The 27799-nt window shown below is 35.7% G+C and overlaps 1 protein-coding gene across 7 annotated transcripts in view; it reads right to left on the bottom strand.

Annotated features, from left to right (window-relative positions):
- Nucleotides 1-27799, bottom strand: part of STAU2 (staufen double-stranded RNA binding protein 2) — a 304830-nt gene that overhangs the window by 215568 nt on the left and 61463 nt on the right. The window lies entirely within an intron of this gene.

Raw genomic sequence — 27799 nt, 5'->3', positions numbered from 1 at the left:
TTGGTGCTTTGCAGGAGGCAAGTGAGGCCTATCTGGTGGGCATCTCTGAAGACACCAACCTGTGTGCTATCCATGCCAAACATGTAACAATTATGCCCAAAGACATCCAGCTAGACTCTGCATATGTGGAGAATGTGCTTAAGAATCTAAGATGAAAACATTTCATTCTTAAAAAAAAAAAAATTCTTTTCTTCCTATTATTGTTAGTTCTGAATGTTAGATATTTTTCCCCCATGGAATCAAAAGATACCGAAGTATATGATTGCAAATGGAAAAATAGGAGACAGAAATCAGGTACTGACAGTTTTTCCATTTTCATTTGTGTGTGAATTTTTAATATAAATGCAAGGACATAAAACATTCATGAAAGTCAAAATGTTTCAGGGAACACATTTCAGCAGTTCAACTTTATAACAATTATAAATAAACCTGTTAAATTTTTCTGGACCAAAAAAAAAGAAAGAATCAATGAATGTGAATATAGAACAATATGAATTCCCCAATATGAATAACAGAAAATATGCAAGGGGAAAAAAATGAACAAAATATTAGAGAACTACTGGGCTATCACAAAAGATCTAACATTTGTGTAATTGCTGTCTCAGAAGAAAAAGCATATAAGGTTGAAAATTATCCCCCTAAAATAATGGCTGAACATTTCTCATATTTGTCAAAAGTTATATAAATTTACAGAGTCCATGAATCTTAGAAATTCCCAAAGAGGATAAAACCCAAAGAAATCTACACCAAGACAAATTCCTGAAACCTAAAGTCAAAAAATCTTGAAAGCCACAAGACAGAAATGACACCTTACCATATCTTACCAATAGAGGAAAAATAATGGATATCACATCAGAAACCATGAAGGCCAGAAGAAAAGTGACAAAACATTTACCATGTGCTAGGGGGAAAAAAAATGTCAACACAAAATTTTATACCAAATAAATTTATCCTTCAGGAATGAAGGAAAAATCAAGACATTTTCAGAGAAAGGAAAACTAAAAGAATGTGTTGGCAGTGCACCTACCCTAAAACAACAGAAATAGAAAGCTCTTGAAATGGGAAGGAAAAAAAAAAAAAGCTCTTGGAATACCTGAAAGGAAAATATAATGAGGAAAAATTATGGGTAAACAGAGGAAATTTCCTTTCTTCTCTTGTGGTTTCTACATTATATCTGATATCTGAAGCAAAAATCATAACATTGGCTGATATGGTTTTCAAAGTATATAGAGAAAATATTTCATTACAAATGAAAGAGGATAAAGAGACTTAAAGTGAGCTTAAAGTTTTCAACTTACACTGGTAAAACGTCAACACCAATAGACTAATAAATTATATATGTATAACATAATGCACTGGTAAAATGTCAACACTAACAGAATAATAAATTATGTATGTATAACATAATACCTAGAGCAAGCATTAAAAGGAATCTATACATATTTTATAAAAGAGATACACCCTGAAATACCAAGATAAATCAAAACAGAATTCTAAAAAAATACAATTAACTCACAGTAAGGCAGGAAAAAGAAGACAGAGAAACGAAAAACAGAAATAAGTGAAATGAAATTAAATAAAAAATAAAATAAAATGGTAGACTGAGGCCTTAACATAGAAATAATTACATTAAATATAAATGGTCAAAATATTCCAAAAAAAGACAGAGATTGGCAAAGTGATTTTGAAAACATGACCTGAATATATGCTATCTATAAGAAATTCAAATAAAAAACAAGATTACAAGTAGACAGTAAAAGGATTGGAAAAAATGTATCATATAAACATTAATAAAAATAAAGCAGTATTGGTTATTTTAATATCAGACAGGGTAGACTTCAGAGCAAAGAAAACTACCAGAAACAAAAAGGAACATAAACATATGGATAAAAAGCCACCAAGACAACATAGTAATTCTAAGTGTTTCCACCAAACACAGCTGCAAAATGTGTAAAGCAAAACTGAAAGAACTGAAAGAGAAATACGCAAATCCACAATTGTTTTTGGAGACTTCAATAAGCTTCTCACAACTCACAGAATAACCAGACAGAAAATCAGCAAAAAAGCAAACTCAACAACACTATTTACTAACAGAATTAAATCAATATTTATAGAACACACTACCAACAATGGCAGAATACATATTCCTTTCAAGTACCCATGGAACATATACCAAGACAGACCATATCCTGAGCGATAAAACAAATCACAACAAATTTAAAAGAAGTGAAAGCACAGAGTGTGTATTCTCTGACCACAACAGAATCAGACTAAACAGGAACAACAGAAAATTAACAGGAAATATCTCCAAATACCTGGAAGCTAGACAATACACTTCTAAAATAATCCACAGGTTAAAAAAGAAGTATCAAGGGAAATTTTTTTAAAATACACTGAACTGAATGAAAATTAAATATAACATATCAAAATTTGTGAGCTGAAGCTAAAGCAGTGATTATTTATGAACATTTGCATACAGTTTTTATATGAACATAAATTTTCATTTCTCTGGGACAGATGCTCAGGAGTATGATAGCTGGGTCACATGGTAAATGTACGTTTAGTTTTATAGGAAACTGCCAAACTACTGTCCAGAGTGCTGAGCCATTTTGCATCACAAACAGAAATGTATGAGAGATCCAGTTTCTCCTCATCCTTACCAGCATTTGTTGTTGTCAATACTTCTGTTGTTGTCATCATTCTGGTGAGTAGTAACACATCATGATGGTCTCAATTTACGTCTCCCTAATGGCTAGAGATGTTGAACATCTTTTATTTTTTTGCCATCCATATGCCTTTTTTGGTGAAATGTCTCTTAATGTCCTTTCCCCATTTTCTACTGAATTGTTTGTTCTTTTACTGTTGAGTGTACTTACTGCTTATACTTCAGACAGTAATGTTAAAAAATATTTATGAGGAACCAACCTCTCTGTTGACTTTTAATCCACAACTATCAGGAAAAAACAAAGAAAAATAGCCTGCAGTCCTATCTTTTTTTTTCTTTTATTTTCTTTCCTTTTTTTTTTTTTTTTTTAAGATTTTATGTATTTATTTGAGAGAGCAAGAGAGAGAGAGAGGACATGAGTGGGGTGAGGGGCAGAGGGAGAAGCAGACTCCCTGCTGAGAAGGGAGCCCAATTTGGGGCTCGATCCTGGAACTCTGGGATCATGACCTGCCCCTTAACCAACGGAGCCACTTAGGTGCCCTTCTTTCCTTTCCTTTCTTTTCTTTCTTTCTTCCCTCCCTCCCTCCCTTCTTTCCTTCCTTTCTTTCTTTCCTTTCAAACTGTGAACAGGGATTGTTACATCTAAAAATCAAAAAGCTACAAAAAAAAAAGTTTGCTTTTTGGTTCCCAAGAAGAGATTCTGGAGACAAAAGGAAATTAAAACAAACAAAAAATAGGAAAAAAAAAAAGTACATACAGATTCTAGATGGGAAAAGAGAAGCAATACCAAATAAAAAAGTCAAGTCAATAAAGGAACACCTTTGTAGAGAGGACATGAAAAAAATTATCGAACTTGGCAATTTCAGAAGAATACACATGCAAACCTTCTCATTTTGGAAAGTTTCTCTCTCTCTTTCTCTCTCTCTCTCTCTCTCCCTCTCTTTTGTTAAGAAACACAGAGAGAGAAATAAGGTCAAAAGAAAGGGGAAAATGCACAAATGAGTCCTTTCTTTCTCCTGTAATGTATGAGAAAATAATGTTATGAAATTTATTAAACAACTGTTATTTCTGTTCATTCCCAAAGTATTTTATGTGATTATATATCTATATAAATTCACCAAACTGTATTCAGCTAACTGGCAACTTCATTCTACCTGAAATGCAGAAGAAACTTAAAATGTATGAAGGGAAAAATAAATTCTGAAGTCAAAAAAATCCAGGAACCAAATAAAGCTCATGTACTTCACTCTTACAGGATTACCTTAGAGCCTAATTCGAAGCCTTGTTCCTCTTTGCTCCCAATGCTAACTGCCATATCAGTTTAAGACAACAGCAGTTTAAGCGCAGTAAAGAGGTGGAGGGCAAGCACTGCTACACAAAAGTACACTGACATGCAACAGAAAATAAGATGACAATCCGACTGCCAAGGATGATTTAGAAAGCAACAAAAGCAGACTTGGGTACTCAAGACACTGATGTCTAGGAGTAACTGACATAAGAACCAACCATATATTTGTCTTGCGAGACTTATGTTTGTCATTTACAAGGCTGACACTGAGTCAGCACGAGACTTTATATTCATAATTGTGGCATTTTTAATGAGAACATACCATAACTTTTAGAAAAATTTCGATCCACAATTACGGAAGAAAAGTTTTAATTTCCAAAAACAGGTAAATCCCCAGCAATTTGGAAATTTTAGCTGTCCAGAACAAATGATTCCCTGAGGACTGTGGTTAACTATAATTTTTACCTTCTAGTTTAACTCTTTCAAAAGTTCCATGACTACTTAAACCAGCATATCATAAAATAATCATTGATATTAAGAGAGGGTAATGTGTGTTTGGGTTGCTATTCCAATGGCTGGGCATTAGAATTACCTGGGGAATTTTTAAAACACTGGTGTTCATATTCCCCAACCAGAAATTCTGATTTAATTAGTCTAGATTAGAGTCTGACATCAGACTTCTTAAACCTTTTCAGGAGAGCCTGATGTTCAGCCAGGGTTGGGAACCACCAAGATCCATAGTTTTCTGCATGACATCTCTATGAATCTTTAAGGAATCTTTAAGATGCATAAAGTATACAGGATTTCCCAAATTTGTCTTCACATACCTTTTTCATGGAGCATCTTACAATACTGACTTAGATAATTCTTCAGAAGGTAAATCAAGGTAAATATTAAGTTTTAGAATGAGAGATTTTAGTTCTAACTAAAAATCTTCATAGTTTATTTAAAAGATGCTTATGTTAATCATGTGACTCAAAAGCATTCATATATTGTGAAAGTTAATTCCAAAGATATATTCATGCTGCCCTCTAATGGTTTAAGGTAAGAATTTTTATCTGTACTACACCAGAAATACTGACGAAAAATACAATTTTATTATTTATAAACGGGAGAATTATATTAAATACCATAGATGGAAAATAAGATTTCACTTTTGGACTGTGATGGAGTTCGAAAGATTAACTATGACCGCTATATTTGTGTTCAAGAGTTTTTAAATTATCAAGCCATTTTCATCATACTACCACATTTGCCAATCCATGTGAAAATCAAGATAAAAATATACACCCCTCAGTGCATTCCACAATAGCCATCTCTAATTCAGCTTCTCTTCAAGTAAGGCTATAGCAATGGTCTTCAAACTCAATGCTCATACCCCATAAAGGAATTCTGAAAACTACATACATTCTTGCACATTTTTATTACTCTAAAATTTCATGAACACCTAAAATTTTTCATTAGCTTAAACACTTACAAAGAATATAGTTTCTGGCTTACTATAAATACTGGCAATTTAAAATAAAAGTGTTATGTCACTCCTTTAAGTGTACCCAAAGGAATCTATATCCTAGCAAGTTGATATCTATCCTCAAAAACACAAAAGTTCCCTTCAGTGTATAAAGAATTTTATATCACTTTTTTTCTTCTTGAACTTGCATCTTATTCCACTTTCTCCATGGAATTTTATACTGCTAACTTTTATACCTGAAAGTCTTTTATTGTTCTTTCTATCATAATCCTATGCATCAAAAATATGGATATTAAAATTTTTAGATGTTTGTATTTCCTGTCACCATAAGCACATACAACTCTTTTAGAAATCTGGAATGAGTCATTATTGCAACTGTTATTACTAGATAATAAATGGAACAACATAAATATTATACACTTCAATAAATAATTTCTTAAACAAAAAGTAAACTCTTAGTGGGTATGCTTCTCAGTGAGATGGACAGGAAAGAATACTTCCCACTACTAAAATCAGATAGGTTCTCAATTTTATTCTGATTTCACAGTTTCCTAGGCATAATCACTGAGAAACATTATTCACATGAAGAGGTAAATCACCCCTGACTTTTGTTACAGCAAAAAATATTTTAGCACAACTTATATTGTGATCTACCATCAGAAATTGCTTTTAAAGGGACACCTGGGTGGCTCAGTCAGTTAAGCATCTGCCTTCGGCTCAGGTCACGATCCCAGGGTCCTGAGATCGAGTCCCACATCTGGCTCCCCAGAACTCTGTCTGCTGCCCCTGATTGTGCTCTCTCTCTCCCTCTCTCTCTGACAGATAAGTAAAATCTTTATAAAAAAAAAAAAGAAAATGTTAAAAAAAAGAAAGGTTGGCAACTGATAACTTGACTAAATCCTCTTGCAATTTGTTGAAAGCAAAAAAGTAGAAACTACTGACTCACAATAGGATGTGTTACATGTTTATTACAAGTACTCAGCTTCTCAGTTTCAAGGAAGTCCAAGAAGGCATTCCTAAGACATGTCTAATGACTATTAATTATATCAATTATTCTTTCACCTAGCAGCATCTTCTTTAATTTGATATACTCAGGAAGGATAAAAAAAAATTAAAATACTGTTAATTTCAATACCTTTCTGCTGATACAATATTTGTTTTATAAAATACTTTTATCTTATCATGCACTTCATATATATTTTCACCAAAATTTGGGATAGCAGACTTGGCTCATTTAATTTATGGTAAACACCCAAGAATACATACTATCAACCAATCCCAAATTAGACTGCCCCCCCAAAAAAAGTCTGACTTTGTTTCTCAAGTCAAATATGTGTTGGGCTTAAGAGAGTAAGATTTTTAATTAGTTTCACTAAGCACGATCCAAGTATATGCTATATGCAATAGCATACCAAAAACAGAGAAAGACTAAAAATAAAAGGATGGATAAAGGTATACTAGGCTAATGGAAATTAAAAAAACACAGAGACTATCATCGTGGTATCAAAGTAGAATTCCATCCAAAATGCATTAATGTGAGGCGCCTGGGTGGCTCAGTCAGTTAAGCGCCAGCCTTCAGCTCAGATTCTGATCTGAGCAGGAAGTCTGCTTCTCCCTCTCCCTCTGCTCCTCCCCCCTGCTCATGCTCTCTCTCTCTCGCTCCCTCTCTCTCTCTCAAATAAATAAATAAAATATTTAAAATAAATAAAATAAAATGCATTACTGTAAAGGACATTTTCTAATGCTAGAATCTGCAATCTCCAATAATATATGTAACAGTTATGTATAGCTATGTGCCAAATAACACAGCAACTACATTTATAAAGCAAAAACTATAGAAGATGCAAGGAGATACACACAGAAGCACACAGATACTAAGACATTTTAATATACCACTCTTGGTACAAGACAGATGAAGAAGGCAAAAAAAAAGTAAAGATATAGAAGACCTAAACAACAAAAATCTTATGGAAAACCATATATACATTAAACTTCATATCCTTTATACTTCTCAAGTGCATATGCAATACTCTCATTGATCCCACATTAAGTCTCAAAGGAAGCATGAGTAAGTGCCACCACGTAGAAATATTACAAAAAAGAAAAATCAGAACAAAAAAAACCCCACAAAAAAACAGTCTTGGATCACAAAGTGATAAACCAGAAATTAATAACAAAATTGTAAATGAAAAAAAACCCTTCTAACTGAAAATGAAACCTTTATTGAACAACTTCTACAGTAACAGGAAAATACAAACTGAAATTACAGAATTAACAACAAAAATGATACTGAAAACTCTATATAACTGGATCTACAGGACACATGTAAAGCAATGATCAGGGGAAAGTTCACAGCCTTTAATAATTATTATATCAATAAAAATGAGAGCATTAGAATCAGTGAATTAAATTCAACTCAAGCTGTTTTTCTCAAAGTTTTTATTACTAATTTGGTATTAGATTCTATTTGCTCATACTTCATTTTTCTTACATTATTTATACTTGGTATTAGATTTCAATTTCCTTTTCTGTACTGTCTTTATTAGATTTAGGTAACAATGTTATACTTATTTTGTAAAGAGAATTTAGAAATTCCCCTTTTTTTTTTCACTTTACTCCTTTGCTTTAAATTTATATACACTAATATTTGGAAATTCCCCTCTGTTTCTATCTCTGTCTAGTCTACTCTCTGTAACAGTAAGACTACCTGGTCTTGATAATTTGGTAGATAGACTACTTCTGTGAAACTATGTGGGCCTGGTCCTTTTGTGTGGGTTTATTAACCTTCTCTATTTTTTTCAATGAATATTGACGCATTTAAGCTTTCTATTCCTAAGGGGCCAATTTTAGTAAACAGTATTTCTCCAGGACATTATCTGTATCATCTAGGCTTTCAAATATATTTGTACAAAGGTCTGTAAAGTAGTCTCTTGTAATTTGTAAAATTTTTCTCTGTTCTAATTTCCTTTGTCATTTCTATTTTAATCCTCATTATTTCTTTCTCTGTACTTTCATTTACTTTGTTTTTTGAACTAGCTTTTATGATGTTGAGCTAACCTACACAAGAGCAATGTCTTTTCATTTGCTGAAGTGTACGTTTTTGTCTTTCAAGAGTACTCCAAAATTTTCCTCAAGTATTTCTGCACATATCCTCGCAAGTTCATCCCTCAGTATTTTATCCTCTTCATTGTTATTACAAATTGAGTTTTCTCTACCATTATATACTCTCCCTAATAATTCTTTGTATATTTGAAAGCTATTGACTCCTGATGTTAATTTTACATTATGCTACCTTACTGAATTATTTTACTGGTTCAAATATTTTCTAAACTTACACCTCTAAATTATTCTTTTTTCTCTAACTGATTAGCTCATCTGTCTAGGACAATGCTCAACAGTTTTGGAGATGGTAGGCCTCATTACTGATCTTGGTGTTAAAGAAGTTAAATAATCTTCTAATGTACTTTCTAAAAAATATTTTATTTATTTATTTGACACAGAGAGAGAGACAGCGAGAGAGGGAACACAAGCAGGGGGAGCAGGAGAGGGAGAAGCAGGCTTCCTGCCGAGCAGGGAGCCTGATGCGGGGCTTGATCCCAGCACCCTGGGATCATGACCTCAGCTGAAGGCAGACGCTTAACTGACTGAGCCACTCAAGCATCCCAATAACCTTCTAATGTACTTTTGAGGTGTCTGCTGTAATCGCCATTATGGCATTTATCATTCTGTTATAATCATCTATCCTCCCCTACTAGGCTGTGAGCTAAAGAGTAAGGGCAGTGTCCCACTCATCTTCATGTTCACCAGCATCTCATTTCTCAAGAACTACTGACTGGCACCAACATATTGAATGAATCAACCTATGAATAAATATATTCCTAGTGTCAGTGAATCAGAGAAAAAAAACATGTCCCCAGACAAGAATCTGGACCTGAGAGGTGCTGTTAAAATTGGTGGGACCAGGGCACCTGGGTGGCTCAGTTGGTTGGGCGACTGCCTTCAGCTCAGGTCATGATCCTGGAGTCCCAGGACTGAGTCCCGCATCGGGCTCCCTGCTCAGTGGGGAGTCTGCTTCTCCCTCTGACCCTCCCCCATCTCATGCTCTCTCTCTCATTCTCTCTCATATAAATAAAATCTTTAAAAAAACTGGCTGGACTACTTCACACTCATTAGGATGGCCATTGTCAAAAAATCAGAAAACAGTAAGTTTGGCCAACCATGTGGAGAAATGAGAACCCTAGTACAAAACCAAATTTGGACAATGTGGATTTTATTTTTAAACTAGAAATTTCCCTACAAAATCCAGGATTTTTTTTGTTCTAGCATGCCATTTCCACCCTTACCAACTTCAGATTACACTAAACATTAGATTCAATACCACTGCTATAAATAAGGCACATCTTACCCATTATGCCCTAGGCTAGCTAAGTCAGTGCCTCTGTCACTTTTTCCTTCTTCAGCTGCCCATCGGATGCTTCTGCATCTCATTTTACCTAGTCCTGTCTTTAAGCCTTCTTCTAAAGCATGCCTAGCACTTAAGGCGCTGGCCCTTCCTCAGACTGACTAAACTTGCTTCTATTAATAAACAATTTGAAAATAAAGCTGAGGAGGGGGAAAGTGTCTCCATCATCTCTGATATATCTGAAACCTTCGTTTCTTTTCTATTCTGACTGTTGTTAGAGTTGCAAGAGGCTCAATGTTATTGATCAGATGGCATTTAGGGGAAAATGTTCCTTGGAAACCGAATTTAGAACTATTTACAAGGTGCACTATTCACTATAATTAAAAAGAGCTTTTATGGGCTATCTTGGGAAGTCTGCCACCATTTACCACAATCTTTCTATGAGAAATACATTCTAAGTTTCCAGTAACCAACATAAAAACAAACTTTGGAACATGGCCTATTTTGATGCTCACCCAAAATCTTGCCCAGAATTCATTAGACACAATATTCCATTTCCAAGAAATCCTATTATTGCAGAAACTTCTATAAACATGTAACATAAACTCTCATTATTAACAGTCACAGTACTTGCATTAAAAACCATACTTAAATTTCTTTCTAAATCCAGCTAACATTAAAAACTTCACAAACCTTTTGCTAAAAATCAAGAGTTGAAAAAAACATACAAAAAGTGACTGAATATTAAGAAAAGACACCTGGTAGATAATGTTTTCCAATTCATAAAGGAACTCTCTCTCCAAGATAAAGAGGAAAAGAAAGAATTTTTCAAATTTCTCAGAGCTGAGACCAACAACCTGTTTAAATTCTCTTTGCACAATTCTGAAAATAGAAAGCCCACTCATCTATGGTACTGGCACAAAAACAGACTATTGATCAATGGGACAGAATAGAAAACCCAGAAATGGACTCTCAACTCTATGGTCAACTAATCTTCGACAAAGCAAGAAAGAATATCCAATGGAAAAAGACAATCTCTTCAACAAATGGTGTTGGGAAAATTGGACAGCCACATGCAGAAGAATGAAACTGGACCATTTCCTTACACCACACACAAAAATAGACTCCAAATGGTTGAAAGACCTAAATGTGAGACAGGAATCCATCAAAATCCTTGAGGAGAACACAGGCAGCAACCTCTTCGACCTCAGCCCAACTTCTTCCTAGACATACCGCCAAAGGCAAGGGAAGCAAGGGCAAGAATAACTATTGGGACTTCGTCAAGATAAAAAGCTTTTGCACAGCAAAGGAAACAGTCAACAAAACCAAAGGACAACCGATAGAATGGGAGAAGACATTTGCAAATGATATATCAGATAAAGGGCTAGTATCCAAAATCTATAAAGAACTTATCAAACTCAACACCCACCCAAAGAACAAATAATCTAATCAAGAAATGGGCAGAAGACATGAGCAGACATTTCTGCAAAGAAGACATCCAAATGGCCAACAGACACATGAAAAAGTGCTCAACATCGCTCGGCATCAGGGAAATCCAAATCAAAACCTCAATGAGATACCACCTCACACCAGTCAGAATGGCTAAAATTAACAAGTCAGGAAATGACAGATGTTGGCGGGGATGCGGAGAAAGGGGAACCCTCCTACACTGTTGGTGGGAATGCAAGCTGGTGCAGCCACCCTGGAAAACAGTATGGAGGTTCCTCAAAAAGTTGAAAATAGAGCTACCTTATTACCCAGCAATTGCACTACTGGCTATTTACCCCAAAGATACAAATGTAGGGATCCGAAGGGGGATGTGCACCCCAATGTTATAGCAGCAATGTCCACAACAGCCAAACTATGGAAAGAGCCCAGATGTCCACTGACAGATGAATGGATAAAGAAGATGTGGTATAGATACAGATACAGATATAGATATAGATACAGATATAGATAGATATAGATATATACAATGGAATATTATGCAGCCATAAAAAATGAAATCTTGCCATTTGCAATGACATGGATGGAACTAGAGGGTATTATGCTAAGCAAAATAAGTCAATCAGAGAAAGACAATTATCATATGATCTCACTGATATGTGGAATTTAAGAAACAAGGCAGAGGATCATAGGGGAAGAGAGGAAAAAATGAAGCAAGATGAAACCAGAGAGGGAAACAAACCATAAGAGACTCTTAATCTCAGGAAACAAACTGACGGTTGCTGGAGGGGAGGGAGGTGAATGGAATGGGGGGGCTGGGTGATGGACACTGGGGAGGGTATGTGTTGTGGTGAGCATCGTGTATTGTATAAGACTGATGAATCACAGACCTGTACCCCTGAAACAAATAATACATTATATGTTAATAATTAAAAAAATGAAAGCCTACTCATCTATATGTCATATTCCACATTAACAAGGTCTTCACAAGTTGAACTGTCATTCTGTCCAGATATTTTTTTAAACACAAGTAAATAAGCATTGCTAAAGGAAGATTTGCTGAACTACACAAAAGAAACATCTGTAATATAGCACTGCTTCAAACACAAAGGGAATTAATATTGTACTTGGTTTTCAGAGGATGAACAACAGATTAATAAAATTAGTCTCAAATAAAAGAACAGAGGATCCTGCTTCCCATAATCTATGACAAAAATTGCTGGAATTTTAAAAACAAATATGTGGCTAGAAAGATCACTTCTTGCAAAAAATTATGAATATAGCATTTATCACATTTAAGTCCTGGGTGCATTTTCCTAAAGAATCATGATAAACTTGTGGGAGAAGAGGACTTAAGTAATAATCCTTTTGGTGCTACTTTCTTTATATCCACCTTTATGGAGAATAATTTTTAAACTTTCAGCATAAAGAACTCAAAAAGGATTCTCAAGAGCATTACAAAAGTAAGTGGCCAAATAAAATAAGACGATCAACCCAGAATTATAAAAAGTCATTTTTTAATTTAAGGATTGGCTTTATTTACTTCTGCTTTTGTTTTTGTTTTAGGGGGATATGAAAAATGTTAAACTTGTGTGACATGTAAAAAGTGTATTTATTTATTAAACTTACCAGATAATTTAAACAGTCTCTAATACAAAATTAAATGGTGAGCCCTGGGCTTGCCTGACTGCCTGTAAGAACAGAACAAAGGAGTCTGGAGTTCTAAATTTGTATCATGGGAAATTTGTTACAAGTAGTTAGTCCTTGAATACTAACTCAGTGGCAAGAAAACACAGACTAGCCATTCCTTGGGAATGAAAGTGAAAAAGTTGAAAGATCAAAGGTGAAATGGATGGCTATCAAGCTATGACAAGGCAGAAGAAGTATGTGTATAAATGCCACAAATAATTAACTTTTATTAATTAATTTTCTGAGGCTTGTGTTTAAATCTCAAATTAATAACTGCTGATGTGCACAGTTTTCCAAGGGAGAAATGACTTTCTGGGCTGCAATGGCAGTATCGTTCCAGGATCTACTAAATTCCAACAAAAGGCCAAAAGTATCCATATTTGTATTACTGAATCAGTCATTCCTTCTGTAAAGTGAATACTTAAGAGTTACAGATTCATGCCTGTTTTTTTTTTAATTGGAAAGAAGTGAATTTTTAAAAACCTCTCAAAATAACAATGTCCTAGGACAAATACTCTGATATTTAAATTCTTTTTAAGGAATTACAAACACCATGGTAAAGTAAAGTAACAGGCCATGTGTAGTCAGGATTCTCATATAGTCCTGAAAACAACACCGTGAGGAAGCATAATTTATTCTCCCCAACTTACAGATGAGTGAACTGAGAATTAGAAGGTTGAGTAACCTGCTCAAATCCACACAGCCATCATTTCAACTCCAGAACCTGCACTTACAACTAGACTATATTACCTACAATATAATAAGGGCTAACAATTAAGTAACATTTACTGAGCAGAGGCAAAAGCTAAGCAATTTACAGACGTATCGTTTTATCCTCAGTCTATGAGGCAAATATTATTTTAGCCCCTAGTAAAACATTTACAATGGTTTCAGAGAAATGCTTGAGAGGCAAAAATCTGATGCTATCGTCAACACATTTTTATTTTAGCTTCAAAGAAAATTCAGTATTACAAAATATATTTTTTAAAAATACATCAACTTTAAAAAAATACCTCAGCTTGGGGCACCTGGGAGGCTCAATTGGTTAAGCACCAACTCTTGGCTTTTGGCTCAGGTCATGATCTCATGGGTCATGAGACTGAGCCCCACTGGGCTCTGAGCTCAGTGGGGAGTCTGCTTAAAGATTCTCTTCCTCTGCCCCTGCCCCCATTCATACACTCTATCCCACTCTCTCTCTCAAATAAGTAAATAAATATTTAAAAAAAATTTATTAGCTTTATTGAGATAAAATTTGCATGTAATGAATGGGGCCTATTTTAAGCTCATAGTTAATGAGTTTTGTCATATGCTTGTATAACAATCACTAAAATCAAGGTACAGAACATTTCTACATTTCTATCACCCCAAAAGTCTCCTTATAGAAAAAATCCCCACCTTCAGATCTAGGCAACCAATGAACTGCTTTCTGTCACCATGGGATTGGTTTTGCCGGTTCTAGGATGTCACAAAAATAGAATCTTACAATATACACATACTATCTGGCTTCTTTTGTACAGCCTAATGTTTTTCAGATTTGTCCATATTGTTGCTTGAATCAAATGTTTTACTACTGAGTAATATTCCATGGCATGGCTATATTATAATTTGTTTAACCATTTAGGTGGTGTATATTGGGGCGCCTGGGTGGCTCAGTTGGTTAAGCATCTGCCTTCGGCTCAGGTCATGATCCTGGAGTCCCAGGATTGAGTCCCAAGATCGAGTCCCACATCAGGCTCCCTGCTGGGCGGGGAGCCTGCTTCTCCCTCTCCCTCTGCTGCTCCCCCTGCTTGTGCTCTCTCTCTCTCACTCTCTCTCAAATAAATAAAATCTTAAAACAAAAACAAAATGTTTACATGGTGGATATTACTAGTTTAGGACCATTATAAAGAAAGATTCTACAAACATTCACGTATAAGTCTTTGAATGGCCATATTTTTTCATTTCTCTTAGGTAAACACCAGGAGTGGAATTACTGGGTGGTATGGTAAGCATGCATTTAATTTCATTAAAAAGTAACAAACCATGACAAAACGGTCATACAGCAACAACGGAACGTGGCTGTCCTGCCACGACACTTGGTATTGCCTATCTTTTTAAATTTTAACTATGGTTTTAAGTTGCACTTCTCTAATAATTAATCATTTCAAGCATCTTTCAGATGCTTATCAGCCATTCTTACCTCCCCTCTAGTGAAGTATCTATTCGGTTACTTTGCTCACTTTTGTTTGTCTTAATTGAGTTTAAGTACTCATTTATATATTCTGGATACAAATCCTTTGTCAACATATATATTGCAAATCTTTTCTTCCAGTATATGTTCTGCTTTCTCATTTTTTAAACAGTGACTTTCAAGTATCTGAAGTTTTAAATTTTGATAAAGTTAAACTTCTCAATTTTTTCTTCTATGATTTATGCTTTTCATGTTCCCTTGTCTTTAGCTATCTCTAAAGTAGCAAAATTTTTTCTTCTGTAAATTATGATTCATGCTTTTTGACTTCTATAAAATCTTTGCCTATCTCCAAAGTAACAATATATCTTCTTCTGAAAAGTTATAGCTTTAACTTTTACATATAGGTCTATGATCCATTTCTAATTAATTTTTTTCTATGGTGTGAGGTAAGGGTTGAGGATCATTTTTTTCCACCTGGATAGAAAGAGTATCTTTCGCCTATTAGCATTTTTGTTAATTTGGGGGGGAAAAAATTGACTATATATGAGTGGGTCTATTTCCTGACTCTATATTCCAGGGATGAAGCAAACTTTTTCTGTAAAGAGCCAGACAGTAAATATTTTGGGCTTTGCAAGCCATATAATTTCTCTGTCATACCTACCCAGCTCTGCTGCTGTAGCATGACAGCAACTCTAGACAATACATAAGCAAATGATCATATCTGTGTTCCAATTAAACTTTATTGACACTAAAATGTCAATTTCATCTAAATTCATGTGCTATGAAATATTTTTAAAATTTGTTTCCTAGCCATTTAAAAATGTAAAAACCATTCATAGATTGCAGGCCAATACAAAAATAGGCAGGCCAGACTTAGTCCATTACCCAGTTTGCCAACCTCTGTTCTATTTTGTCCCACTGATCTGTAATATCATTCCCCCATGCCAATATTCACTGCCTTGATTACTGTAGCCTTTATAACAAGTCTTAAAATCAGGTAGTATGAGCTCTCCAAATCTGTCTATCCTTTTCAAAACTCTTTGGCTATTGCAGGTCCTTTGCATCTCCACATAAATGTTAACATTATAAATTTTACACACAAAAAGACCCTGCTATGATTTCAATGGGGATTGCACTGAAGCTTTAACTTTGAAGTAACTGACATTTTAACTATATCAAGTCTTCTTTATCTGAACAATATTTTTTAGTTGTCAGTATACAGGCTGTGAACATAATCTGTTAGATTTAATCCTGAGTATGACATGCTTTTATGCTATTTTAATGTTCCAGTTGTTCATCACTATTAAATAGAGATACTGTTGATTTTTTGTACATTGACCTTGTATCCTGTGACCTTATTCCATTTATTTCAGTACCTTTTCATTTTCTGAGTTCTTAGAATTCTCTAAAAAATCATGGTATTTCCATACAAAGACAGTTTTATTTCTTCTTTTCCAATATTTTTCCCCATTTATTTCTTATTATTACACTTGCTAGAACTCAAACACAATGCTAAAGTGATAAAATGTATATCATTGTCTTATTCCTCATCTTACAAGTAAAGAATTCAATCTTTTGCCACAAAACATAACATCAGCTAGAGGCTGTTTAGAGAAATCCCTTATCACATGAAGAAAATTACTTTCCATTCCTAGTTTGAGAAGTCTGTATCCTGAATGAGTGCTGACTTTCATCAAATGCTTTTTCTGTGTCTATAAGATGCTCATATTTTTTCCTTTATTCTATTAATATGGTTAATGCTTTCCTAAGATAAACTCCATTTAATCATGATATGTTATATTATTAAATCTTGCTGAGTTTAATTTACTAATATTTTGTTAAGGATTTTTACATCTGTGATCATGAAGCATACGATCTCAAGTTTTCTTACAAGGTCTTTGTCTAGTTTTGGTATCAGATAATGCTGGCCTCATAAAATTAGTTGGGAAGTGTTCCTTTCTCCTGTTTTCTGAGGTACTGATACTATTTCTTCCTCAAGTATGTGACAGAATTTATTAGTGAAATCATTTGAGAGTCGCGTTTTCTTTGTGAAAAAGTTTCTCATACAAATTTAACTTCTTTAAGTTACGGGGTTTTTTTGTATTGGTTTTGTTTTTGCTTTTTGTCCTTAAGTCAGTTTTGGTAATTTGTGCTTTCCTCTAAACTTACCCAATTCATCTAAGTCAAGGGTTAGCAAATTTTTCCTTCAGGGGTCAGAAAGTAAACATTTTAACCTTGCAGGCCATATAGTCTGTCACAACTACTCTGCTGTTAAAGTTCAAAAGCAGACATAGACAATACATAACTAAACGGGCATAGCTATATTCCAACAAACTTTATTTACAAAAGCAGGCAGTGAGCCTGAGGGTTACAGTTTGCCAACCAATGATCTAAGGTATCAAATTCATGAAGTCGTTCATAAAATTCCCATATAGTTCTTTTAATGTTAGTATGAGTCTTTTATTACTGACATTGATAATATGTATCTTCACCTTCTCTCTTTTGTCAGGCCAGCTATAAACTTATAAATTTTATTAATTCTTTCCCAGAAACAGCTTTTGACTTCACTGATTTCATTGACACTTTCTATTGTTGGTCCATTTTCAATTTCATTGGTTTCTGCCCCTGTCTTTGTTATTTCCTTTTCTGTATTTCGGATTTAATGTGCTCTTCTTTTTCCAGCTTCTTAAGGGGGAAGACTAAAGCATTAATTGTGGACCTTTTTCTTTTTTCACATAAGCATTTAAAGCTATACACTTCCTTCCAAGCACTGCTTTAGCTGCATCCACATCTCAGTGTTTCATTTTAATCTTCATTTAGTTCAAAATATTTTTCCAATATTCTTTGTGACTTCCTCTTGATCCATGAGTTATTCAGAAATATGAGGTTTAATTTCCAATATTTGTGGAATTTCCAGATATTTTTATCATTCTTATTTCTAACTTAATCCCTTGTGATCAGAGAACATAGCTTATATTATTTCAATTCTCTTAAATTTATTGAGAATTGTCTTATAGCATAGCCTATCATCCATCTTGGTGAATGTTCTATGTGTGCTTGACAAGAATGCATATTCTGCTGTTATTAGATAGGGAGTTCCACAACACTGGTCAACAGTGTTACTGAACTCTACAGCTGTCTTAGCTTGGCCTGCCAAAACAAAATACCATGTTTAAGGTGGCTTAAAGAACAGAAATTTATTTTCTCACAGTTCTGGAGGCTGGAAGTCTAAGGTCAAGATGCTAACATGGTCAGTTTCTGATGAGAGCTCTCTTCCTGGCTTGTAACCAACTGACTTTTTATGTCCTCACCATGGCAAGGGCAGGGGATATGCAGAGTAGAGAGCTAGGTATCTGGTGTCTGTTCTTAAAACAGCACTAATCTCATCATGAGGGCTATATCCTTATGACATATCGAAACCTAAATACCTCCCATGGGCTCTATATCCAAATACCATCACATTTCAGGTTAGGGCTTCAACACACGAATTTGGGAAGTACACAATTCAGTCCACACCAGTGACTTAGTTTTCTTATTTTTCTGTCTAGTTATTCTAAGACCTGCTAATAGGTGCATGATGATTATAATTGTTAGGTCTTCTTGATGATTTTACCCTCTCATCATTGCTAATTTTATCTTTGATAATACTTCTTGTTCTAAAGTCTACTTTATCTGATATAAATAGAGCCACTCCAGCTTTATTGTGTTTGCATGAACTATCATTTTCCATCCTTTTAACCAATCTGTGTCTTCATATTGAAAGTGGATTTCTTCACATCCCATATGGTTGTATTTCCTGCTCTTTTATCAAGTCTGACATTCTTTATCTTTTAACTAAAGCATTTAAACCTTTTACATTTAACATAATTATTGATATGGTTGGGTTGAAATCTATCATCTTCTTCTTTGTTTCCTATTTATCCCATGTGTTCCTTGCTCCTTTTTTCTCCCTCTTTTCTGCTTCCTTTTAGATCACACTTAATTCCATTTTATGGCCACTATGTATTCTTTTTTTTTTTTTTTAAGATTTTATTTATTTATTTGAGAGAGATAGGGAGGGAGAGCAGAGCAGGAGGGAGGGGCAGAGAGAGAAGCAGACTCCCCACTGAGCAGGGAGCCCAACATGAGGCTCAATCCCTGAGCCCTGGGATTATGACCCCAGCTGAAGGCAGACACTTAACGACTGGGCCACGCAGGCGCCCCGACCACTATTGTATTCTTAACTATTCTTTTTTTGCTTTGCATCAATATACATCTTCAACTTACCACAACTTCCTTTCACATCATATTATATCAGTTCATGTATAATGTAAGAACCTTACCTAAGTTTTCTAAGTGTTTATGGTGGGAGGGTAAGTCTGGTCCCAGTTATAGCCAGAAGCATAAGCCCCCAAAATGTTTTTAGTAATTTTATTTTTGTCTAATATTTGGGGAAACATGTTGGGGGGGAACCTCTTTATATTTCACTTCAAAGAAAAAAGGTGCATTTCTATATTATAAAATGAAGTGTGCCAGTAAGAGTTACAATAGTTTTGTTTTGTTTTCTTTTGTTTTCTTTAAGATTTTATTTATTTATTTGACAGAGAGAGACACAAGAAGAGAGGGAACACAAGCAGGGGGAGTGGGAGAGGGAGAAGCAGGCTTCCCGCCGAGCAGGGAGCCCGATGTGGGGCTCGATCCCAGGACCCTGGGATCATGACCTGAGCCGAAAACAGACACCCAACTGACTGAGCCACCCAGGCGCCCCACAATAGTTTTGTTTTTATGAGTTACAATGTCCACTAGTTCCTATACTTAATTTTAAATACAGCTTGCCTAAGACAAGAGCTTCTAGACCAGACTAAATCCCTCATTTACCCTAAAATCATTTCCCTTGCTCTCTGATTCCCTGACTTCAGATTCCAGTTCATTCTCCCTCATCTTTGCTTTCTTAACCTGTTCAAATCCTCTTCTCTGGCTCCTTATGAGAGTTTTAAGATACAATGTATTTTTAACATTTTTTTATTATGGGTTTAGATTTATTTCCCCCAAATAAAAACACATTTCTAATCTAATTAATGTAATCCTATTAAAAGTAGAGAATATTGAAAATTTTTGTCTTTTAGCCTGTCAGTTCTACATCTACCTATAAAACAGTATCCTCATGAAGAAATATCATTTTTAAAAGAAATACCATTTTTGAAAAGTTATATCATACATTCCACGTATAAAGCGTGTAACAGAGAAAAGAATATATTCTCCAAACCAAGGGATATAATTTACAAAAGGCAAAATTATACAAAACTACTAGAATGAATTCCTGCTTTTCACCACTTTGCATTTATTTCATTTATCCAAGAGGCTTTAAAGTTGTATACTTGGCTGACCTTTCCTGTTTGGCTGCACCATATGAAACCAACATATTTATAGGACAAAAAAGGTCAAATATTAGTGATTTTATATGGTTTAACCTCTCATCAGTTAACCACCCACTTTGGAATACTAACCAGCATGAACTCACCCAGTCTGTATGTTGTTTTATCAGTATACAAGCACCATCTGGTGGCAGAAAGCAAAATTGTAGGCTTTTCCTGTTTATACCACTATTGTTACAAATACATTGTTTCTCAACTGTTCTACTTTCCAACATGTTTTTTAATAGGGTATTACAAACTAGTGAAGAACACTTAGATTGACAGTTTGGATTGTACACCTAAAACTAACATAACACCGTATGTTAACTACACTGGGATTAAAACAAAAACTTAATTAAAAAAAAAGTCTGAACAAGCTCAAAATACACAGCACACCAACACAGCACTTAGCAGCTAGTTATCAGCCTCTATAACGAACTTTGAAATACAATAAGCTATTTCATAAACTAAAATCTTGATTATTTCTAGTTTTACTGATAACCAACATAATGAAATAAAATCAGTTCAAATACTTAAAAAATTTGTTTCACCCCATCAAATTTCCACTGGTAGCTACAGCTGTCCAGAGAGTTCTTTCCAAGTCTCACAGATTTACCTCCCAGGGCACAAGAGAGGAGACCATGAAAATTCAAGTAGGTACCTGGCTCTGCCCACTGGAACAAGTAACCTCAGCAAAATAGTCCTCTTGCCTTGTTTAACTTACTATGACTTGTATCTAACATCTTAAGAGAAAGCAACTTTACTAACCTAGCTACAAGTGACTGGACCAGAAATTGGATACATTAGTAAACAAATACTGTCTTGACACAAAATATACCAACCATACCTGAGGACGGAAGGGCTTGGCAAGGGGGCATGCTACGAAATTTTTCCAAATCAAGTAATGACAAACCAACATAACCAAATCCCTTTGGGAAGGAGGTATAAATCCTAGATGAATAAAGAACAGATTGTTCACTCAAACGTAAGTTGTATCCTAAACAGCATCATTTTCTGCAAGATGCATTCTGATGTGAAAGCTTCAGGAACACTCTAGACCCTAAGTCCCTCTTCCCATGTGTACTTCCAATAAATCTTCAAAGCCAAAGATAATCTTCCCATACCCTCCACTAAGGCTTTAAAGAGTAATAAAATAGACCCCTCCTAAATATCTCATAGGAAATTTAAACTCAACATAGTCAAAACAGAATTCCTCATGTTTCCAAAGACCCACTTAAACTCCTCATTGCGAACAATGAGTGATCCAGATATATGAAAGTCATCCTGAATCCCCCGACCCCCCACCCCACCAACCAATCAATCCCCAAGCGTCACCAAGTCCACCTTCTAAATATCTAGACACTGCCCTCCCCTCCATCTTCACGGTTCCAGACTCTCATCACATTAGGTCCGAATTACAACATTCTTGTAATTCATCTTTCTCCCTTGAATTTTAAGACTATTCAACTATTCCCCACATACTGCCAAAGCAATATGCCTAAAACAGATACCCAATTATTTTATCCCTCAGCCTAAAATCCTTCAACGGCTCCCAATCACCTTCAGGATAAATCCAGATCTCTTCCCAAGGCCATCTGAGGACATCAAATTAGCACCCTGCCTGAGCTTCAGCTTTTTCATTCCAGACATACCAAATTCCTTGCAAGCCCATGATGAACTGAACTTCTCAGGATTCCCTGCGGTTGTTCCCAAAAACTAGTTTGCTTTTCCTCACCTTCACCTGGCTAATGTCTTGTTTACCTCAAAGATTCAGCTCAAGTGTCAATGCCTTCTGGGAGGCTTCTCTGAGTCCCCAGTCTGAGGGAGGCACTTGTTCTCAATGTTTCCATAGCACCGTATGGTCGCATCTATCACTCTGTTACTGTTTCTCTGCACTGTTTTCATCTTCTGATGGACTCAGAGTCTACCGGGCTGGCTTTCATCCAAGTACCTACTCTTAACACAACATGCGGCAAAGAGGAGGCATTCAGTGAATATTTGTTTAATGAGAGACCTCACCAAAGCCCTTTCCTTTGGTCTTATTATCTCTACTTAGCAAACGAGGAAACTAAGGAAGGTCTAGTGCCTTGCCCAAAACCACACAGCTAAAAGCATCAGAATGAGGATTTGAACCAAATGTTCTGACTATAATGAAAATGATTTTCCTTCAGAATCTTCGCCTTCAGGGAACCATTCATTTAAAAAAAAAAAAAAAAAAAAATTGTGCTCTGCAAGCAGCTTGGATGGGATTAATCCCTGTTTCTCCAGGCTGGGCACAAACTCAAGCATGGCCAATTAAAGTATTCCCTCACCCCAAATCCAGTCCAGATGACAAAGGGATGGACGGTCTACTCAAAGTCTTTCTTGGGACTTTCCTAAGAACTATACAAAAACCTGTTCCTTCTCTGGTACTACATGTCTAAGGACTATGTAGCATATGAGGTACAGCAAATGAAAGTGAGCTTCTTTGAAAAAGAAGTCAAGCATATGGTGAGCACTCTGAATTTGTGTAAGACTGATGAATCACAGACCTGTACCCCTGAAACAAATAATACATTATATGTTAATAAAAATAAAATAACAAAAATCAATAAAGCAGAAATTCAATGGCAAAAAAAAAAAGAAGTCAAGCAGAGGAAAAATGAGACAATAGCTAAAAAGAGAAATGGAAAATGAGGGAAAAGAACACTAAAGCCCTATATTCAACCATGCCTGACGATCTCCCCAAGAGACCTCTCCCAGTTACATATGGCAAAAATCCCCATTTTCACATAGTCTAGTTTGAGTTGTGGGCCTGTGGCCATCCACACCAGCAGACTGGGGACTTTCTGGCCACTAGCCAAGCAGTAATGCTTCTTGCATCTGTACATACACAAAATTGATAAACTGTCTGTAGGAGGACTGATTTCAGCCATTCTGTTCTTGAGATCATGTATATCATTTTTTATAACAAAGACAGGAGAACAAAAGCATAAAACGTTCTCCAACCTTTACATCTTACACTTTGCCATATAAATTTTTGTAGCTTTCAACTTTATATCTGTTAGTGAGCAGTACCTCAAATGAGAAAGGAAAAGATGTAACTGGATGTATTCATTTTCAAACATCTTAGGTGTAACAAAGAGAGACAGGTACTTCCGAATCCAGGCTGCATCAGATTTTGTTCATGGATAAATCTCTTTTTTTCCCCAGCCATCATAAACCAGGGCAACAGAGGGGTGGCGCTTTAAGTGCCTCCTTAGCCTTTGAATGAGCTTAAGTCGGGAAATCTCATCAGGAAAGGACAGAATTTAGGTGCACCTGGGTGGCTTAATCAGTTAAACATCTGACTCCTGGTTTCAGTTCAGGTCATGATCTTGCGTCCCTGTGTCGGTCTCCGCACTCAGCGCAGAGTCTGCTTCAGATTCTTTCTCCCTCTCCCTCTGCTTCTCCCCCCGTTCATGCTCTCTCTCCCTCTAAATAAATAACCTTAAAAAAACAGAATTTAATAAAAAATATATTTTTTTAAAAACCAACATGGGTAATCTCTAATTATTACTTAATATTATTTTAAGTAGAAAATGAAAGGACTTTTTTATAAATCCCTTTAAATGATATCTGTTTCTTGGACTTTCTAACCTTTCAGTCCCTGCCTTATTAAGAAGCTACTGATTCATTTGGATTCTGACAAGGAGAAAAGAGTCTCCTCTATCTTTGGCTCCAAATTCCCTGTGACACATTCAGGTGTTGTCATCTGCAGATTAAGGTCATTTGTGAAATCCTAATTCTTAAAATATTTTTTAAAGATTTATTTACTTTTATTTTTTTTAAAGATTTTATTTATTTATTTGACAGAGAGAGACACAGCGAGAGAGGGAACACAAGCAGGGGGAGCGGCAGAGGGAGAGGGAGAAGCAGGCTCCCCCGAGAGCAGGGAGCCCGATGTGGGGCTCGATCCTAGGACCCTGGGATCATGACCTGAGCCGAAGGCAGATGCTTAACAAATGAGCCACCCAGACGCCCCTATTTACTTTTATTTGACACACAGAGAGAGAGCACAAGCAGGGGAAGTGGCAAGCAGAGGCAATGGGAGAGGCAGGTTCCCCGCTGAGCAGGGAGCCTGATGCGGGGCTCGATCCCAGGACCTCGGACGCTTAACCGACTGAGCCACCCAGGCGCCCCATGTGAAATCCTAATTTTTACAGCCTAATGAGTAATGGTTAGGTTTGCCCTTCTGTGAGCAGAGAGCTTTTCAGTTGAAACATGACTTGGCAGTTTACCAGTACTTCTCTATTTTTTTTTACCTTTTTTGTGATCTGCAGAATATTCTGAAGACTCTCCCAACAATCTGAAAGCAAAGTCCACTTTATCCATTAAGTGGGAACGGCCTAAAGCACAACCCCTTAGAGAAGTCATACATAAATTCTTACACCCCTCATGACAACTATGGAATCAGATCTTGAAACTAGAAATTGCCAACAAAGGAAAAATGTCAACATTCTTAACAGAAGACCTACAATAGAAAAAAAAAAAAGAAAAACCAAACCATATGACCCGTGTCACATCCTCATATACCAACTACTCTCCTCCTTGGTTCAGTCTTTTCCAGCCCTACTGGTCTGCTGGAGAAGACATCAACACGCCTGGTACCTTCCTACCTCGGGGGCTTTGCACTTCCTGTTTGTTCTGCTTGGAATGTTCTCTCCTTCTCTTGTGACATACACACTACTTATTCCCTCTCTTCCTTTAGGTCTTTATCAAAAGTCACCTCAGTGAGTAACCACCTCTTTATGACTGCCTCCCTTACTAGAACATGAGCTCCACAATAATAATCCACAGAGATTATTGTCAGATTTCTCATTGCTTTAGCACCAGATTTCTCTCATTTAAAAGTAATAAATCCACTAATCAAAACTCTAGGGGTGCCTGGGTGGCTCAGTCGTTAAGCGTCTGCCTTCGGCTCAGGTCATGATCCCAGGGTCCTGGGATCGAGCCCCGCATCGGGCTCCCTGCTCCACGGGAAGCCTGCTTCTCCCTCTCCCAATCCCCCTGCTTGTGTTCCCTCTCTCGCTATGTCTCTCTCTGTCAAATAAATAAAATCTTTAAAAAAAAAACAACTCTAGTAAGACTTCAATAAAGAACTACAGATATCAAAATATAATAAGCATTTAAATATCCTCATGAGTCTATTCACTACAGTATATTAAAAGTAAAATATCTTGATAGGCAAGGTGTTCCCAACTCAGGTGACCAAATATATCTATTGTGCTTAAGTGGGCAAATAGTTTTATTTATATTAGGTAACCTCAAGCTTACGAGAAAGGCTATAGGCAGGTTATACAGAAAAAGGGTAAGTAAAGCAACTACCAGAGAAATGTTATGTCCTTCTTGCCACCTATGTGGTGTGGACACCAAGTTGAGAGTTGATAAGCCTGCCACTGGATGCTCCAGTTTAGGAGACACTACCGAAGAGGATGAGAATGGAACAACACTCCAAGGGAGCTAAAGAGAGTTAAGGATTTAGGTCAAGAGAGCAAGGGAGAGATGGTAAATACTCTGTGGAAGCATTACCTGACAGGAAAAAATGGACTACACATCACCAACTGCAGGTTTCGGCAAGGCAGAAGAGAAAGGTGTCAGCTATCTGGTGGACAAGGGACATCATCACAAAGACCAGAGGAGCTCAGAGGACAATACAGGACACCCACACAAAGGTGAGGGTCCCTCCTTTCCTACCAAGACAACACAGTAAATTCCCCCAGACACACCTGGGAGAAAAGGGGGGAGGAGCAGAAGTCTAAGAAGACTGTACTCATTTTTCTTAGAGAACGTAAGCAATAATATTTAAAAGAACCATTTACAATCTGAATAGGACTAAGTTTTAAATGGTAAATACACCACTGCCAAACAAGACACCAAAAGGTATCATTATGTATAGACCACACATCTTCTCACATCTGAACTGTAATGGTAGTAAATACACAAAATGATTTAAAAAGTATCAGCATCCCAACACTAGAAGAAATGATAATTATGCGACATGATCAAGGCGTTAGTTAACACTACAATAGCAATCATAATGCAACATAAATCAGGGTAGGCTGAATACCTTAAACTTGCACAATGTTGTATGTCAATTATATCTCAATAAAAATATTCTTTTTAAGCATTAGCAAATATCTGATCACAAGAATTTCTTAGGCATAAAAGTTGGAGAAATCACACACACACACAAAAATACTAGGCCATATAACATCTAAAACTGTTGCACATCAAAACAAACACAAAACTAAAAGCCAGTTTTTACAAAGCAGGAAAATTAAACAAAACAGACGTAATGCTAATATCCCCAACACATAAACATTTGAAGACCTGCCAAGCAATGCAATAGAAATTAGTAAATTCAAAGACAAATCAAAAAGGACAAACAAAATACTTGAAAACTGTTCAGCCCCACAAGTAATCAATAAAACCAAAATTTAAAAACATACCACTTTTTATCTATCAAACAAGACATGTTTTTTTTTTTAACTCTGTGTTGTCAGAATGGAACAGAATATATGCTAAGTAATTAATACAAATTTTAATGTAACTGGGCAACATATTATTCTTTTTAACCCAATATTCCCCTTATAAGGTAATCTATTTTAAGGAAATAATCAGTGATGTAAACAAAAATTTATATGTAAAGATTGCTGCACATTATTTATAATTGTCAAAAAAAACTTAGATGATCAAAACAAGTACATTTTGTTTATATGATTATCAGGTGTTCTTTGTTTATAACCTGTTTATATCCTTGTAAAATATACCCTGGCCAAATGAAGCATTATATAGCCATCGAATATGTTTTTCAAAGATCACTTAAAAATATGAAAAATGGGGGCACCTAGTTGGCTCAGTTGGCAGAGCATGAGACTCTTGAATTCAGGGTCATAAGTTTGAGCCCCACACTGGGTGTAGAGATTACTAAAAAAAAAAACTTGTAAAAAATGTGAAAAATGATCACTATATCAAATTAAAAGAGGGCACAATACTGTATATATGAGATGAACAAATTATGATACATCATACAAAGGAACACTATTTAGCAACAGAAAAGGGCAAAATCCAGATACAAGCAACAAGGATGAATCTCAAAAAACAAAAAACGAAAACAAATAAGAAAACCATTATATGAACTGAAAAAAGCCAGACACAGAAGAGTACATATTGTATGAATCTATTTATATGAAGTTCAACGACATGCAAAACTAATCTACAGTGACAGAACCATTGTTCCTCCTGGGAGGAGGT

This window comes from Halichoerus grypus, chromosome 5 (assembly GCF_964656455.1).
Source record: "Halichoerus grypus chromosome 5, mHalGry1.hap1.1, whole genome shotgun sequence".
NCBI classification, from domain to species: Eukaryota; Metazoa; Chordata; class Mammalia; order Carnivora; family Phocidae; genus Halichoerus; species Halichoerus grypus.
This window is presented reverse-complemented; position numbering and strand designations above follow the sequence as displayed.